This window comes from Macrobrachium nipponense, chromosome 4, assembly GCF_015104395.2.
Source record: "Macrobrachium nipponense isolate FS-2020 chromosome 4, ASM1510439v2, whole genome shotgun sequence".
NCBI classification, from domain to species: domain Eukaryota; kingdom Metazoa; phylum Arthropoda; class Malacostraca; order Decapoda; family Palaemonidae; genus Macrobrachium; species Macrobrachium nipponense.
In genome coordinates, this window is record NC_061100.1 from 10,737,121 (window position 1) to 10,751,254 (window position 14,134).

Consider the following 14,134-nt stretch of genomic DNA (forward strand, 5'->3'; position numbering starts at 1 on the left):
CGTTCCTATCTTCATCACAAGTAATTTCTCTACTTATTCTTGTGTCATCTGCGAAACTACTCACTACCGAATCCTTCACATTATTGTCTATGTCTTCAATCATAATAACAAACAGTATTGCAGCTAACACCGTACCTTGCGGCACACCGGATATTACCTTGACTTCATCCGATTTCTCGTCGTTTGCAATAACTATCGGTTTTCTGTTGTGTAAAAATTCTTTTAACCATCTTCCTACTTTATCCACGATATTGTGTTTTCTAATTTTCTTCGCTAATATATTATGGTCTACTTTATCAAAAGCTTTTGCAAAGTCTAAATAAACCACATCTGTTTTTCATTTCCGCTTTTCATATTTTTTGAATATGTTCTCACGGTGGACTAACAGTTGGGTTTGTGTACTTTTTCCGGGTACGAAACCATGTTGTCCTTTATTAAACAAATTATTTTTTATTAAATGTTTCATAATATTTTTCTTCATTACCCTTTCATACACTTTCATAATATGTGATGTTAGACTCACAGGCCTATAATTACTTGCCTCTAGTCTTGATCCACTTTTGAAAGTAGGGGTAATATATGCTAATTTGTGCTCATCATAAATCTTGCCTGTATCTACACTTTGTCTTAATAATATTGCAAGTGGCTTTGCGATAGAATGAACTACTTTCTTTAACAAAATAGCAGGAATTCCATCAGGCCCTGCAGCAGCTCCATTTTTAATTTCATTAATAGCCTGCACAATATCAGCTTCACTTAATATCTATGTCAGCTAAATATTCACTATTTTCATCCCTTACTTCTATATCATTATCTTCATTATCTATTCTAGGGGTGAATTCTCTCTTATATCGTTCTGGCCAGTATGTTGCAAATTTCCTTTTTTTCATTCGTTAATCTCCCTTCAATTCTCAGAGGGCCTATTTCTATTCTTCTTTTATTCATCTTCTTCGCATATGAGTATAATAGCTTGGGGTTTTGCTTGATATTTAATAGGGTTTTTTCTTCCAAGTCCCGTTTTTCATTTTCTTTTGATTGTATAATCTTTTGTTCTGCATTTTCTATCTTACTTTTTAGTTCTATAACTTTCCATGCATTTTTTTCTTTTGCAAGACCTTTTTTCCACTTTCTGATTTTCTGGAACAAGATCCTTCTGTCTCTTGGTATGCATGAATGATGTTTACTTTTCTTCTTCGGTATATATTTTTCCACTATTTTTCTCCAATATTTTATATAATATCTCCGTATTTACCCCTTATTGTCATTCAACTTACGAAAATGTTATCCCAATCTTTGTTTAATTCTTCATTAATTTTCTGACCTTTTTATATTTTAATATTTTTTACTGTAGAAGTTGTATTTTCCATATCCTTCCCACTTTTTCATTTCTTGCTTATCTCTATTTTCACTTGCTTTGGAATGAACTGTTAATTCTATGACATTATGGTCTGAAATATTCGCATTATAAACTATTATTTCTTTAACATAATTCATCTCGTTCACAAATACTAGGTCTAAAGTATTTTCCTTTCTTGTTGGCAGGTGATTTATTTGTTGAATGTTGTATTCTAGTAGCATATCTAATAGCTTTTCAAATTGCCTCTTATCTTCTGCACTACTATTACTCTCTTTTTTATATGTATAAGTACAACCACAATCTCCTATTCGTTCTTTCCATTCTACGAAAGGGAAAGTTTGGAAGTCACCATATGGAGGAGAATAGTCAGTCCTTGTGATTTCTACATATATCATCCAATTTTTCAATTATTAAGTCAAACTCTTTTAGTATTAGGGAGTCTATATATTACTATGTTCATCAATTTTTCAGATTCAAATTCTACCGCTATTAGTTCACATTCTGAGTTACTATATTTCTCATATATTTTTCCTTGTTTTTTGTCTTTCCCATATATTGCGGTTCCCCCTTGATTCCTATTTTTTCTATCTGATCTATAAGTTTGGAACCCTTTTATTTGATCATCATTCCCAGTCTCTTGGAATACCAGGTTTTCACTTATATTCATTATATCTATTTTCTTTTCATTTTGGGTTAGTTCTTCTAAGTACTCTATTTTTCTTTTTGAGTTACTCGTAACTAAACCCTGCGCATTCATCACTATGATGGTTTGCGTGTTTTCTCCTCATTTAATACTGGTAGTAATAAGGATTTTCCCATGTCTCTTTCCTCTGGTATGTTGTTCTTTTTTTCATTTCCAGAAATTCTGACATTAAAAAATCCAACTTTTCCATAATCTTTGATCTTCCTTCATCATAATTATTCATTTTGTGTCTGAATCTGCAATTTTCTCCGTTTCTGCAATATCCTCTTGCATAATAAATACAGTTATTATCTCTTGAGTAGAATTTCGGAGCTGATGCTTTGAAATTTTTTGCTGACACCTCTGCATATCTCATTGGTGGTTTGCTTTTCTCTTTTACCTGATATTCTTGATTTCTCTCTTTATTTGTTTCTTTCTTATTTTGAATTTTATACTTGGTTGGTTATTTATTTGATTATGATTCATGGCTACAGGGTGCATATATTTGCATTTTTTGTCGAACTTACATCCTTTTCCTTCTTTTAGGTTTTTACATATTTTTGGATGCAGATCTCTGCAATCATCCCCATATCCATCTAAGTATGCACATTTACCATATATTTCATAGTTTTTGACATATCTTAGGATGTTTGTAGTAACATCTTTCTCCAAATCTGCAATTCCCTCTTTTCAAAAGGTTGCAGATTTTGTCTTTCTTGTCTATTTTTTCCTCTTTCCCGTCATTGTATAGATCTGGGTAGAGCCTCTTCGGGATTTGCTTTTCTGTTGTCATATCGTAATTTATTTCTTCGTAGGTATGCTGCTTTATTGCCTCATATGTAGTATCAATGAGTATCTCTGCATCCATACTTTTATCTTGTTCTTTGTTTTCCTTATTTTTTTCTGTCATTTCATTTTTGTTTACTTCTCTTCCGTTTTCCTCTTCTTCTTTTTCTTCTTCTTCTTCCTTCTTCTTCTTCATCCTCAACTATTTGTACATTCAATCTTGATTTAATAACATTGTCTATCCATGATAGACATGTTGAACAAAAAATTCTTGTATCTTTTCTCAAATCTTGTATTACCTCAGCACACTGTGGATGGGTCGGAATGTTGCATGCAGCACATTTTCTGATTAGGTTTTGTGGATTGACTATGCTATACCAAACCTTACACAGTTTGCATGCTTTTGGCATTCTTTTTCCTAATGCATCAATTAGGATATTCACAAGATTCACCTTATTCATTTTCTTTGTCGGAATATGTTGGTTTATGTATATTTTCTTTATGAGTCTCTTGACCACTTGGATTTTATTTGGAACTTCTTCAATTATTTTCAAGATGTTTTTCATTAGATTTGTTCCAGTTTGAAGGATTATATCCTTCTAATATATCTATGAATGCTTTTGTATCTTTTGGTTGGTTTAGGACTGTTGCTGATTTCATAGATGAGAAATGCCAGTTCCCTTCCTGCTACCTCATCGTATTGCGAATCTGCTAGACACGCCAAATTACGCCACCTCTTCCCGCAGAGAGAGAGAGAGAGAGAGAGAGAGAGAGAGAGAGAGAATGGTCTTTACAGGCTAAATGTATAATGATAAAAATTTGCCGAGCAAGTTGATTTTGTGATATACAGTTTTAATATCGTAAACACTCACAGAGAGAGAGAGAGAGAGACTGTGTTTCATGGCTGAATAAACAAGGGAAAAAACTTGCGGCGTAATTTTGATTTTGAGATAAACGAAGGTTTGAGAGAGAGAGAGAGAGAGAGAGAGAGAGAGAGAGAGAGAGAGAGGCAGGCTTCTTGTTAACGCAATCAGCAAACGAACCGTTATCAGAAAAAGCCTTTCTCTCCAGAGGTCACAGGAAGCTCCACGAGCCAACGTTGGCGTTATTGTTGAGGTCTGAGAGATTATTGCGGGTGAAATAAATCTCTAAGAAATACTTACTGATGACACAGTAACTATTTTTCTGTTAAATCAGTTATATTTCTGAAGGGAATGCTGAAATTTAGTGAAGACTTCATCATAACTCTTCATTGAGAAAACACATCGCAGGCAAAACTAAGCGACGGATAAAGAGTTGGTTACTTAAAAAAAAATTAAAAACTATATTGTCGCATGTGAGAGAGAGAGAGAGAGAGAGAGAGAGAGAGAGAGGGGGGGGCTGTTTACAAACACGACTGAGAATGTCGTTCGTAAGCAAGGCGTGATCCGACCTCCAACTTACTCGGGGCGCGTGCTAGAATCTACGGTCAAATAGAGCGTTGTTTCACCAACGGAAAATTAAATAAATAAATAAACACAATACATTTTATTAGATGTCATTTTTCTGTACTGTTTAACACGTACATTATTTATTTTTTACATTCTCATTCTAATAAATACATCATAAATATCCTATCCTAAAATTCTTGTATCTTTAACTCAATGCAAAACGCCTTTTTCAGACCTCTTTAGGCTTTCCTAATCCCCCAACAAGAACAGCAGCAGTAAGAACAACCAGAACAACAACAACAAAGTAGTTTGTAGGCTTACTCCTTGACTAAGTGAAAAAGTGAATAAAGAAAGAAATAATTTTTCTTCAAATGTTGTTAGCGAGATGTTTCTGCAAATCGAGTCTATTGTAAAGTACGCTTGTTGTAAACAAAAAATAAATAAATTAGTTCTGTTTACAATAAGTCTTAAAAAACTTTCTTTGTAAAGAAAACTAAGGTTGTTACACAGATAATTCTTAGAAAGAATGTTGTCTGTGAAAAGAAATCTGATAAAAAAAAATGAGGAATCACACGTAACCGACTCAAATTCCTGAGAATTCCTAGCAGCGAAAACATCAACCAGTTTTGTAAGACATATTTTGAAATATATATAATATATAGTATATATAGTATATATATATATATATATATATTAATATATATATAGATATATATATATATATATATATTATATATATATGTGAGTATAATGAGTCATATCACATTACCATGATTCATATACATACATCGAGCTACAAATGTCCTTTAATATCTAATTCGCTCTACCTCGGAATTAATATTTTCTATATATGTTTAATCCTATATAATACATATATAATATATATATATATATTATATATATATATATATATATAATATATAGTCCATGGTAAGTCATTAAAAATAAAAAATCCTCTCTCTCTCTCTCTCTGCGAGCCTGTCACCTAACGCACTACCACTCGTATTTGTCACCTGAGATCTCTTGCAAGTTTCTAAAAAAATCTTTATAAGGTTGCTGGTCACAGCCGTACCCAATCGAAATTCGCCGAAACTTGTATTAAACATTCGTTCATGGTCATCCGTCCAAATACAGACCAAGCCCGACTCAGCTTGACTTCTGAGCGTGAAAACATTGGTGTGAAGACTGGCATTCAATTTGGTCACCCTTCTCAGTAATGAACCGACCTAATTTTGCTGCACTTTGCTGACAGAAATTTTTTTTTGTTGGTGTGCCATATGTAAAGTTGGCTCAAACATGTTAATTTTTCTTTAAATCTTTTGTAATAATCATTAAACTTTTGTCGTGTCATTCTCGTTAAAGTGCGGCTGGTACTGTGTGTACAGCCGACCGCTTCGGAAAGGGTGCCGTTTGGGGGCTAACAAGGTGACCTCGTCCTCTACAACCATGAAGGTTAAATGGAAGCTCATTGGGTACAAAAACGTTCCAGGCCGTCCCAGGCAGAAGTTTAATTTCCTCAGGGTTCATAAAATATCACACAGTTGGGGAATATTAGAAACAGAGGAACAATAACAATAACAATAACATGGTCGAGAACAGACACCAATAAACAAGACGCCAAAGCGGTGATCTATAAATCTTCCGGAACGTGAGCTACTCGGCGACAGGTGAAATACGAACATTTTATACGTAACGTTTATTTGTAAATACAAAAATCTTTCTAACCTATTATTTCGCCAAAAACCGTAACAAATAATTCCCGACAAAGGCTTACTTAAGAAACGCTTCAGACATTCTTCAAAACTTATCTAACCAATGATAATTTGAACCATCATTTTTATACCAGCACTCTTTAGTGGGTCGTCCAGGCCTCAATGTGACCAAACATATCTCGTACACGACTTCAAAAATTGTGGTTCATGATTATAAACCAAACAAAACTAAAGTATATCAACTATGTATAGGTTGTAAAAAAATGTAAAAAAAAAATAATGTTCAACTCTTACATATGAAAATTAAGAGTATCAAGTATGATACATACATACATACATACATACATACATACATACATACATACATACATACATACATACATATGCATGTGTATCATTAACAACTTCTCTTGAAAATGTTCCAAAGCAAAACCTAAATAAATCGATAAATGCAATCATATCACGTCATTCCTAGAGCTACAGAAAATTTGGAGATCCGCAACCTAATTTGTAATGTTTTCCATTCTTGATAAGAATAACCCTAAAAATGAATTTACGACCCCAAACCACAAAACTTCAAGATAAATTGTAGGAAACAAACAGCTGATCTCGCTAACCCGTTTATTTTGTCCACAACCAATTATCAGGAAAATTCTTGAAGGAAGAGACTTTTTATTGCATAACTGCATTACCACAGAGAGAGAGAGAGAGAGAGAGAGAGAGAGAGAGAGAGAGAGAGAGAGAGAGAGAGAGAGAGAATGTGATGCAATGACGTCCAAATTATCAACAACTTTCACGTGGATGTTAATATCTGATTCTTGAAGGCATAACAACAGAGAGAGAGAGAGAGAGAGAGAGAGAGAGAGAGAGAGAGAGAGAGAGAGAGAGAGACGTTGATTTAGTTCATTATCGGATGATGGAAAGTTCTACTTCACTGTGGCACGACATTAAAATTATGTCACAGAGAGAGAGAGAGAGGGGAGAGAGAGGGAGAGAGAGAGACGAGAGAGAGAGAGAGAGAGAGAGAGAGAGAGGAGGATCTTCTTTCCCCACGAGGGAGATCCATGAATATGAAAGAGGCTTCACTTCCTCTTGTTTATGTAGGTAGGAATGCTAATCCACCAACGTAAAAAGCGTCGCAGAATGTGTTTCTTTCCCGAAGAGGCGCACGATCGAGCCATAACTGCTCTATCTTACGGTTTCGGCGAGGTTTATGGACCCTTTCACACAACAACAGCAACAACAACAATAACAATAACACATACTATAATAATGATGACTAAAAAACCATTAAACCCGTTACAAAAGAATAAGACCAACTACGCCCTCTGAAAATCGAGAATGATCATAATAAAGCCGAGATAACAAGAGAAATAATAACAATAATAACAGCACTGGGTAAAAAAAATGAAAGTAAAACCAAGTTTTAGAACGAGAACCATAGCAATTATGGTGATGATACATGACAGCGATTACGATAGTGTAATAACTAATATTCACTCATGGGAAATCTGATACGGAGGACGTGAATTCAACTCGAAGTGATGTTAAGACGCTTATAAATGAATATCTGTATAATAATATACATACATACTTACACACCACACACATACACACACACACAAATCTATAATATATATATATATATATATATATATCATATATATATATAATATGCAATACATACCTATAAACACATGCATTCACTACAATCAAGAAACGCAGTGGTTTATCAACATTTTTACACATGCAAATATGGTTTACACCTCATTATTTCCAAGGCAAGCCTCTATCCACTGGCCCTAAAATCTTCAGGACGGTACGTAAGTGTCCCTAAAGTCCCGATTCTCTCTTATATTGCTGTCATTTTTTCTGTTGTAAATAATAATAAAATAATAATAATAATATAGTAAAAGCTTTAGACTTTCTGCATGAAAACCAAAAAATTCTTATTATATCTGCAAATTACAGTGTGGAGAGAGAGAGAGAGAGAGAGAGAGAGAGAGAGAGAGAGAGAGAGAGAGACTTCCTGTGGCTGCTTGATTTCTGGTCCCGTTAGCATACTTTCTTTCCACACTAATTACTCTTCGGAGCAGCCCTCACGGTTAAGCTACAGTTTAAAAACTAATACACAAGACACTTCAGAGCCCATTATTCCTCAAGTTTACACGAACCCACCGATGAGGGGCTAGGTCTCCTTAGGTCTCTGATGTCAAAACATTTTCTTATCTTTCGCATTTTTTTTTCTCTTGATTTCATTAGTGAGGATTACAAATCGTAATTAATGGCGCTGTCATCGGTTTTATAAATAATGCTCTGTAATGTTTAATTCTTTTAACATGACTACTGAAACTGTCACAAAGGATATATATATATATATATATATATATATATATATATATATATATATATATATATACTACATATTATATATATATATATATATATATATACATACGAGTATATGCGTGTGTATTCATAAACACTAACTATATAAATACATATATGTATATATATATATATGTTTGTGTGCGTATATTTATGTATATATATTTATTCGTATTTACATATACTGTATCGTTTTCTCTTCATTTTTAAAGTGCGGGCTTCGCACTCTTTCGAATTTAAAAATAAAATATATAACAAAAAGTTCCTCTTTCAAAATGCAAGGAATAAGTTACAGGTAATAAAAATGAAATCTCTCTCTCTCTCTACAACTCATGTTCCAATATGATAATCATAAAACATCTTACGGTTTGGTATTGCAGTCTAATTTGAAGGTTAATTTGAAGTAATTATCACTCATTCCCACACACTGTTGGTTCTCATGGCATAAGACTAGCGAGAGTAACACCAAAATCCAATGCTGTGAATCTTGTAACATACCATAGAGCCATATGTTGTCACAATGTGTCTAGATACAGGAAGACTACGCCAACAAGGGATCCCTATTGCCGTATTAAAATAATTAAATAAATAAATGAAAATTTAAAAAATCATATATGTTTTATTTCAAACTTTCTTTTAATTTCCACTTCAAGTCCATTTCATGGTATTCTTTCAGAATAATTTAGATAAACAAAAAGACTTCGAGTGTTTTTTTTTTTTTTTTTATTCTTTTTTTTTTTTGCGTACCTCATTTTCACAGCAGTCGAGCAAATGACGTTCTCAAAGAGGCAATAAAATAAAAATAAATGCGCGACGCATTACTGACAATAATGGAATAGAACATGTGAACAAATAGAACAATTTTAAAAATCATCAGCTACTTTTTTCAAGAACAGATTTATCTAATTTTCTTCCATTACGGTCAGTTTTTTTGGATTTTTTTTTTTTTCTAAATAGCGCTAATAACGACAAATACCTGGTGGCCTATTAAAAGAATTATCAAAGATAAAAGAAAATATATTACTCATTTTCTGGACGTTACAATCACTCACGTAGCTTTTATGAGGACATAGTTTCCAAGTATTTTCCCAAGATAAAAAAAAAAAAAAAAAATACTACTTTTAAATTAAAGGCACGAAGAAAAAAATATTTGCCGTAAAAGGCATAACGTAAAACAACTTTCAGAACTCATGGAAAAAGATCAATCGATGAACCTCTCTCTCTCTCTCTCTCTCTCTCTCTCTCTCTGTGAAATATTTGTGTTGTGCCACAGTGAAATAGAACTTTCTATCATCCCATAATGAAAAAATACAAAATTCTCTCTCTCTCTCTCTCTCTCTCTCTCTCTCTCTCTCTCTCTCTCTCTCTCTCTCTCTCTCAAAGAATGATATAAATAATATGATACCGTAAATGGCATAACGTAAACCCACTTTCAAAACTCATGGAAAAAGATCGATCGATGAACCTCTCTCTCTCTCTCTCTCTCTCTCTCTCTCTCTCTCTCTCTCTCTCTCTCTCTCTCTCTTACGGACTAGTTTAATGTCTGCAACTTTGCTGCCCAGGTCATTCAACCGTGAAATACCGAAGAAAATTTCTGAATGATCATACTGTAATAGCTCGGTGACCCTTGGTCGTTCTATCGGCAAAGTTAAGCAAAACGTTACTAAGATGATTGATGTAGAGTTGTAAGCCAAGCGTCAGCGATCTCATCCTTAAATAATTAATAGTTATATTTCGACTGCTGGATAAAGGATTAGCAAGTGCTATTGAAGAAGAAGAAGAAGAAATATTTCAGAGGTGAAAAAAATATGCCAAACTTACGATAACAGTGAAAGTTACCTTGAGAATAAAATATGAATAGCAAGGCTACTGAGAAGAAGAAGAGGAGGAGGAAGAAATATCTGAGAAAGGTGAACAAGAAATATGCAAAATTAACGATAACATTGAAATTTACCTTGAGAAGAAAATATGAATAGCAGGTGCTACTGAGAAGAAGAAGAAGAAGAAGGAGGAGGAGGAGAAAAAGAAGAAGCTAAACTTACGACAACAGTGAAAGTTACCTTGGGAAGAAAATATGAAATCGAAAGTTGAGAATACAAACGAAAACAGCTAAACGTGGGCCTACCTGGATGTTGTTCACTGGTCCGGAGGCATTGTTCCCCAAATTAACACCTCATGACTAGACGGAATTACCCGAAATTATCTCGCGCAACCCCCTCCCCCCTCCTCCCCTCCCCTCCCCCTTACTATATATGTCTTGCCTGTCTTAGTTTAGAAGGATTCCTTTTTCGTCGAAGATGCCATTGTCTCTCACGGAAAGAGAGAGAGAGAGATAGAGAGAGAGAGAGAGAGAGAGAGAGAAACTTCTCAGCTCTACAGCAAGTTCATCAATGATCGCCTGAGCCTCAGTGCCAACGACATCTGGCATTCATAGGATCACCCTTCCAAGTGCAGACCAAAACCAACGTTGCTCAATTTGACAGGAAGGAAGACAAGCAGTGTGTACGAAGGTATCAATAACCATTTAACCCTGCTTTTAGTTTTCAGCAGAAGAAAGCTATCGTGCCGGCCTTGTCTGCCGTCCGCACTTTTTTCTGTCAGCCCAGAGATCTTAAAAACTACAGAGGCTAGAGAGCTGCAAATTGGTATGTTGGTCATCCACCCTCCAATCATCAAACATACCAAATTGCAGCCCTCTAACCTTAGTAGTTTTTATTTTATTTAAGGTGAAAGTTAGCCATAATCATGCTTCTGGCAATGACGCAGGATAGGCCAACACCGGGCCGAGGTTAAGGTTTCATGGGCCGCCGCTCATACAGCATTATGCCGAGACCACCGAAAGACACAAAAGACATATCTATTTCAGCTGTAGCGGCTGTACAGAAAACTCGACTGCGCCGAAGAAACTTCGGCGCACTTTTCACTTCTTTTAATCCAGGCTTGGTACCGACGCATAACATCTCAGTTGTGAAAAAATACGCGCTGTAGACGTAAAAACTCTTAAAGACGATGCTTGCGTTATCTTTAACGACAGGGTCTGGTCACTTGCAAAGTATATGGAATAAGGGAGTTCTATATATACCTTGGTCACTTGCTTTCCTCGAGAAGTTACTCCCCGCTGGCTGCATGATTCGTCATTGTGGGATCGTGTGTCGCAGTGTAGTAGATGTCTCCCACGGACAATTATGGTCATACAGGTTGTGTGTGTGTGGTGTTTCAATACGACTCTGATTACGCTCACGTGAAATAAAACTTACGCGAATTACTTCATCTTTTTTAGAGACCATGAAAGTGTGTGTGCGTGTGTATGTATGTATGTATGTAGTATGTATGTATGTATGTATATATATATATATAATATATATATATATATAATTTCTTTTGCAAAAGTCAAACAAATAATGAAAAAACGTACAAAGCAACCTCTTCCCTTCATAAAATTTCGATCTAAAAATATCAATAGTCGCAAAAAATGGGATCTAAACAAATTAATCGTTATAAAAGATCGATCTTAATATACACTACATAGCTGAGGTGTCTTCCAACACTTTGTGGTAAGGTACATGATATTGCATTGTTCCCTTAGCTTAAAAATAATACTAATAATAATAATAAAGCAGCTTTAAGCATCAGGCTTATGTTTATGGAAGTCAGTGGCACGTCAAAGGTCAAAAAGGTCAGTGACTTGAAGCTGCTTTAATTAAGGTGTCGACTATGACATGCGCGGATTTTATACAAAACACACCACGAGACCAGGGCATGGAAAGTCCTGCCCTTTTGATTTCTTTCAATCCAAAGGTTCAGGCGAAGATGTAAAGCATTACTACCTCAATGCTAGTATTTTAATTGAATTTTAATACATTTTTATCTATTTATTAGTTCATTTTTCGTATTTCCCTTAGCACCCTCCTATTTCTTCCTAACGAACACTATATGTTCTTTGGAAGCTTCATTTTCAAGTCAATGGCGCCACTATGGGCTTGTTCCATATGTCTAGGGTTTATCCTCTGAATAATAGTAATTCTATAAACACCTCTTTTTAAAGGGTTGGTCCTTTAATCCTATCGCTTTTCATCTCCCAAGGTTTCCCTCCGAATCGGCTTTCCTTGATGCAGCACAAGGCCTGGGTTAGGGGAAAAGGACTCACGAGTTTCCCTCCCCGTCGGACCTGGCAGCGGAAAAATGAAGGTTGAAACAGAAGAAATCACAGTTGCGTGCTTCCCCTCCAAGGTGAAGCGAGACGCCTTTCTCTGCGCACAGGACTGTGATGTAACAGCCACAGTAACTGTGAACTGTTCACAGCGCATTATCGTCACGTGACGTGAAGACATCTGCCATACGGGAATAAGGAAAAATCAAGACAATTTCCGTATATAAACATATAGTTATTTGAATGTGACATAAAGGAAATTTATCTTGAAACATATAAGTCTATATAGCAGATTCACATCAACAGTGCATTTGATGTCTAGGCCAGTCCCTTACGACGCTCCTGATTGGCTGTTGATAAGCCAATCACAGGGCTAGAAACTCTCAGTCTCTCTCGAGGGATAAGTTTCAAAGGTATCCCTCAGGAGAGGTGGAACATACATCCTGCCTATGTGAACGCTCGAGATAGGGACTAGCCTAGACACAGATGCACGTTTAATGTGAATCTACTATAGTACAAGTTTCAGGTTCTATCAAACTATACAAGTACATTGTTACGGTCCCCTCCAAGAGCAAGAGCCCGTGCTGGCATATGTCAAGCTAAATGTACAATGAACGTCCTAGCAAAATTAACAAATCATACAACGCAATTTAGATACGTTGCAAACATATTGAAATACTTCTTCAGAAGCAAGAGCCAGTGCTGGCATAAGGCCAGCTGAATGTAGAACGAACATTCAGGCAAAATGCACCAATCAAACAACCGATGCAACTTAGTTACGGTACCAATGTACTGTGGCAATTCCTCAGTACTGTATTGCCTTCCTTGAAATTATTGCAACGCATTGAAGATGACACCAAACTCGCAAAGTTTCTGAGCGTCATGTAAAAAATGTTCGACTAAAAAAATACCAAAAAAAAAAAACAATATTATATAGAGCCGACTGTTTTACGTTGCGCAATCTCTAGATTGTATAAAAGAAGCTTCAAATAGCTAGCTTTATAAGAAAATGTAATTATCAATACAACACGTACAGCATTACAAAATTGCACCGAAGCACCGTTTCGTGCAATGTATGATCTAGGTTGCATGAAATATTGCAAGCATTGATGGACGGCATTGCAACACCGATTCCTTTTATCACATGAAAAATGCACCGAAAATATATTTCATGAGGGATGGTTTACTTGACAGTGGCGCCGGATTTCTCTGAGGATTTTCGCCAACCAATTACTTCACCCCTCCAATTAATCTACAAGACATTTCGATTTACAAAAATATATTTATTTGAGAAAATGATCACATACACACACAACAGTACACAGGCCTATATCTATCTTTGTACACACGCACACACAAATATATATGTGTGTGCGCGTGTGTAAAGAGGCCGATATAGGAAAGTATATACGTATGTATGTGAGTACGTGATATATGTATATGTATATATATATATATATATATATATATATATATATATATATATATATATATATATATATATTGTGTGTATATGTGATATCTACATAAATTGCACAAAAGGTGGAAACTTTTATTTCATAATATAAAAGCGATCAATCAGGCACGGAATATCTTTGTATTCTATAACTCCGACACTAATAGGGTTAA